Source organism: Neomonachus schauinslandi, chromosome 7 (genome assembly GCF_002201575.2).
Source record: "Neomonachus schauinslandi chromosome 7, ASM220157v2, whole genome shotgun sequence".
Taxonomy (NCBI): Eukaryota; Metazoa; Chordata; class Mammalia; order Carnivora; family Phocidae; genus Neomonachus; species Neomonachus schauinslandi.
Genome location: NC_058409.1, coordinates 73,576,541 through 73,582,383, shown reverse-complemented (window position 1 = coordinate 73,582,383; position 5,843 = coordinate 73,576,541). Strand labels below are relative to the sequence as shown.

The following is a 5,843-nucleotide window of genomic DNA, read 5'->3' as shown; positions in this document are numbered from 1 at the left end:
CCTTTTATCTAGCCAGAATTCTTAATGAATGGGAGTTTAAAAGTATAACTGTCTTTTCTGGGAAAGGATCAAATCAACAGAGCTGCTATTCAAAAACTAAATTTAAAAAATCAACCTAGAATGTATTGTGTCCAGTACTTTTATATGATCAGTATATGTCTACATCTTTTATATATGTCATTCTCTATAAAGTCATTGATGTTGACAGAGATAACCCTGATGGCCTGGAACACACAAAATCAAAAGAAAGATTATATGATATTTATTACATTCTATTTTCTAAGGTAACATGAATGTTAATACATTTTTTTTTTAAGATTTTATTTGTTTATTTGACAGAGAGAGACACAGCGAGAGAGGGAACACAGCAGGGGGAGTGGGAGAGGGAGAAGCAGGCTCCCTGCTCAGCAGGGACTCGATCCCAGGACCCTGGGATCATGACCTGAGCCTAAGGCAGACGCTTAATGACTGAGCCACCCAGGTGCCCCTCAAGTCAGTGTTTAAGTTGGTAAACATGTCTGAGACCATGCATCCCTGACTGCTAAGCACCATGGCGGACAGGGCTAGAAAGGTAACAGCTTTATTTTCAGCAGGGGGCAAAGACAAGGCAGCACTTTACAGCTACATTGTAATTAGATCCTGCATCATTAATACAATTTTTAAAGCTTTTAAATAAAAATGTTTGAAATAAGAAAAAGGGGGGGCTTAGGTTAAGACTAAGATAATTAGAAAATCATCCATGACCTTAAGAGTAAGAAAAAATGAATATCAGTGTTTGTCAGAATTTTTTATTATCTTTTAGCTCTCTAACTTAATATACCTGTGCTTATGACAAATAAGATGGGCTTGTCTATTTCTTATGTGTCATATAAATGGACTCCAAAATGGTCCCAGCCAAAAACAAGAAAAAAAATTAATCAATTCATTCAGGATCACCTGGTAAAATACTAATAGAATGGGAATTAACATTCAAAATCTACGTTCCTTATTAGAACTTTTTCCAAGAGATGTTAGGAATGCTACCATTTTAATATCTAAATATACTATTTAAATATAATATTATAAATATAATATTAAAAGTCATAAGCCAATATTTGGGAGTCAAAATCAAATACTAGCACAATGACTCCCACATGAAATTATACACATTATTGTGCTGATATTTTACTATTGCTTAAAATAAGAAGGCTGGAGCTTAAAATATTTGTTGATAGTACAGAAATTATTGTTGAACTCACTAAAACTATGGGATCTAATTAATTACAAATAGAAGTTTAATGCCTCACATATTTTCAAAGATGAATGATACATAGATAATTTGTCCAAACATCCACCATTTCATCCATCTGTCCAGTACTGTCCAGTACTCTAATATTGATACACATATTCTAATATCAAGAGGATTATAAATGCTGAGATAAACATTAAATGTTATTTTATCAATTGTATTTTATGTTTACTCTGTGCTAGGCCCTGGACTTAGAATTAGGTATATCATAATAAGCACATTAAAAAAAAAATTTCAAGGCAAAAATCTTCAAATTCATTTCATGAGAAACAGGGAACTGATGCAAGAGAATAGTTGCATTCGTCCATGACATGACTAATTAATCCAAATATCTGTATAATTTTTCTATCATCTAAATAAAAGGATATATTGTTCCATTTTGTGCAGTTGAAGAGAAGTCCTCAGGAACCTCATGATTTAAATTTTTAAATCATATTTGTGGCCTTAATTAGCCAAGTAATTCTGGTAGTTGAGTAGATACATAGGAAATACTGCATAAATTGGCTGTGTCCATAATTTTATTAAACCCTCTATGGGGCAACAGGGATGAGGGTAGTAGACAGAGAGGACAGTATCAATTACATCTCAAAATGCTTAACAAAGCAGCAGTTTTGCAGGATAATATTTGATGACTGTCTTTTTCAAGATGCTTTACATTTTTAAAATATAATTTAATTATTAACATTATATTACACAAGAAAACCTAAAGGAAAGTTCTGGCAATTATTTTTTCCTTCTACTCATAATGAAAGATTTGTGAGTGACAAAGTAAAATATAAACGTCTTCACTGGTAGGTCAGGTTGTCATTGCCTTCTGTATTTCACCACAAAAATGTACATTGATCATTTCATAAAATATTTAGAAGTTGAAAGATTCGAATAATTTTTATGTTGCCGCTGAACAAACATGATATCAACCGTGAAGATATAATGATTGCCTCAAGCTAAACAGGAAAATCAAATTAATGTATATTTATTGAAGACCTTCTACATATAAAGAATCTATATACACTGGGTACAAGTCAGTCCTGATTTTTTACGTTGACAGAGAGTTTTCAGATGACCGTGACTCTAAGATCAATACATTTTTGTTGTGTTAGGAGGCATTCTCTTTGCTATTTATCTATGAGGTATAGCTACCATCAAAATGAAAAGATTCACTTGTGCTACATATAAAATAGCACATGCAAAACCAGTATGAAACCAAGTGTAGTGGAAAGAATAATGGACTCACTTAAACTTTGTACTAAATTACTTCTGCGATGATAGAATTGGCCATTTCTCAGTTTCTCCAATTATAAAATAAGGAGTTTGTAATACCCAAGGTCTCTTCGATAAACATTTTACAAACATGGCCTGAAGCCAGAAATATAACTATAATACCATAAGGTCTATCAAGATTTCCTTTATTTGGTCTTAACCCATGAAAAATGGATATTAAACTTCTTCTTCTTTTTTTTTTTTTAAGATTTTATTTATTTATTTGACAGAGAGAGACACAGTGAGAGAGGGAACACAAGCAGGGCGAGTGGGAGAGGGAGAAGCAGGCTTCCCGCCGAGCAGGGAGCCCGATGCGGGGCTCGATCCCAGGACCCTGAGATCATGACCTGAGCTGAAGGCAGATGCTTAACAACTGAGCCACCCAGGCGCCCCTGGATATTAAACTTCTTCTTCTTTTTTTTTTTTTTAAGATTTTATTTATTTATTTAACAGAGAGAGACAGAGAGAGCGCACACGCTGGGGGAGAGGCAGAGGGAGAGGGAGAAGCAGGCTCTCCGCCGAGCAAGGAGCCCGATGCAGGACTCGATCCCAGGACCCTGAGATCATGACCTGAGCTGAAGGCAGATGCTTAACGACTGAGCCACCCAGGCTCCCCTGGATATTAAACTTCTTGTCCAATATTTTCTGCAGACACTTTTATAGAAACGGGCAAAATGGATCACCTTATTTCACTTCACTAAGAAATAGAAACATTTCTTAAAAGTGACTGGATGTCCATGTAGCATCTGTACTCAGTCTTAGTATTCCACAAATAAAAATTATACCTGATATTCCACAATTTTGTTTGAATGCTTGGTGGTCGTTGTATTGAATAAAATTGTGATTAAGCAGTAAGAGCATAAAGTAGCAAGTAGAAGGGAAAATTGTGCCATTTATGATTAGTCCTGGTGCTACTTATCTTAATAGTTTTTTTCATCAAAAAAGTAATGCATGGGATATACTAGAAGTTCTCAAAAATTTTGAGAAGTGCTAATTTTTATTTTCATGAAGATGTGAAATCTCTTTTCAGAGGAATAAGAAGGGAGGTGCTAGACAGCTTGGCAGGTGAGAAAGCAGGTAGTGAAATTTGTCAAATGATACCAAGAACGGTGCCTGACTGGAGATCAACCAGGTAAGTCTTCGAGATATATCTGCAGAGCCCGATTTACTTGTTGGAAACTTTTGTCCCATGCTATGTCATATTTTTGGCAATATTTTATTTCATATGCAATATCCTATGTATGAGATGAACTTTGTTGAACACATTTCATTAAATACATATTTAAAAAATATATAAATCTGGAAAACTCACCTTTCTTCCCTCTCTCCTTCCTTCCCTCCCACCTTCCCTCCTTTTCTTTCTTCCTCCCTTCCTCCCTCTTTCCTTTCCTTCCTTTCCTTCGTTCGTTCGTTCGTTCATTCGTTCGTTCCTTCCTCCTCTCCTTTCCTTCCTTCCATTATCATTTATTGGGAACCTATTTTGTCCAAGAAGCACGAGCTCTAAAGCATTCAGAAATATTTAAAAGATCTAAAGGACATGATTCATGTCTTGGGGGAAATGTAGTATGCAGATACCTGTAGCACAAAGTAGACCATCGTTATTATCACTGCATTAGCATGAAGCTCCACGAAGAGTCAGAGGTTAGAGGGTTCCTTTCCAGCTTCAGTGGCCATGGATCAGTCATTTCTGCAAGGTGTCCTTTTCTTTCTTTCCTTCTTTCCTTCTTTCTTTCTGTCTCTCTCTCTTTCTTTCTTTCTTTCAAAATTTTATTTATTCATTTGACAGAGAGAGAGAGAGCATGCACAAGCAGGGGTGTGACAGACAGAGGGAGAAGCAGGCTCCCCGATTAGCAGGGAGCCCGAGGTGGGACTCGATCCCAGGACCCTGGGATCATGACCTGAGTTGAAGGCAGTTGCATAACTGACTGAGCCACTCAGGCACCCCTCTGGAAGGTGTCTTTATTCCTTTTAATGCACCATGGTATTTAGAAACCAAGATCTGGCATGGGATGCTGCTGCTTGTTCTTGATACCTTTCAGTGGACGGAGTTAGGGAATCTATGTATAAATATAAATATACAATGTGCAATAAGCCCATTTTTAAAAAAAGATTTATTTATCTGAGAGGGAGAGATAGAGAGAGAGAAAGAGAGAGCTCTCAAGCAGTGGGAGGGGCAGAAGGAGAGGAAGAGAGAGAATCTTAAGCAGACTCCATGCTGAGCGTGGAGCCGGACTCGGGGCTTGATCTCTTGACCCCAAGATGATGACTTGAGCCAAAATCAAGAGTCGGATTCTTAACCAACTGAGTCACCCAGGCACCCTGCGATAAGCACATTTTTATCTCTATTTTAAAATCTATATGTATATATTTAAAACCGTAAGTTTATATTGATACCTCCAATTCCAATTCAAACTCTAGGCTTCTCTCTAGATTTCTTCTTTTTCTTATTGTAACTTTCTTCCCTAACACTGAGAAACTTGGCTCTCATTGTCATTGATATTATTAGATCAGTATTTCCTGTATATAATCAATCTTCCTTTGCAGCTCCTAGTCCTTCCCACATGCGGAGGCTTTCCTCAACCCACCCTTGCTCTGACATTCTGTAACCAGCCACCTTACCATGTGATACCCTACCTACCCTGGCCAGGCCACAATACCTTGCATCATCAGGTCAGCTGACATGTGGGTGGCTCAATAAAACTTTTTTTTTTTTTTTTCAATAAAACTTTGATTAACGTCTCAATAGCACAATGTTTATGATTTTCATAGAGCAGCATATTGTCACAAGAAAGCAGCTTCCTGTACTAACAATTCTAGGCTTTATTTCTGTGTTAAAATTACATTGTGTTAGTGTCCAACAAGTCTAGTTATTTCATTCCAGACAACAGAAAATGAAGTATGCAAATATATTTTGGATGATGAGGTTTGAAAAGGCTCAGGATCAATGAAGAGGAAGAAAAATTTTCTGTTGACATTTTAAACTGACTCATTTAGTAATTGAATTCTCCCTGGCTTGTAAAACAAACAAACAAAACAAAACAAAACAAAACACCAAACATGAGGTGTTTGAAGATACAAATGTAAAAGAATACAAAGGATACAGAGAGGAAAGAAATTTTTTTAAAAAGCTATGGTTAATTCATGGTATTTCCTAGCCATAACTTCATATACAATTGGAAAGAGAAAAAAGTGAGAAAGAATTTATTCTTAATTAATCTTATAGTTTAAATATAGGAAAAAGTGCTCTGTTATGGAAAAAAATAGTAAGAAATGAAGATCTATTAAAAATGTTTGT

General features: G+C 36.0%; 1 non-coding gene across 1 annotated transcript; it reads right to left on the bottom strand.

Moving 5' to 3' along the window:
* Positions 1 to 514: 514 nt before the first annotated feature.
* On the bottom strand, positions 515 to 645 carry LOC123325416. Its single transcript, XR_006540420.1, has one exon. It is a non-coding gene; the product is annotated as a small nucleolar RNA SNORA63 (small nucleolar RNA).
* Positions 646 to 5,843: the final 5,198 nt, after the last annotated feature.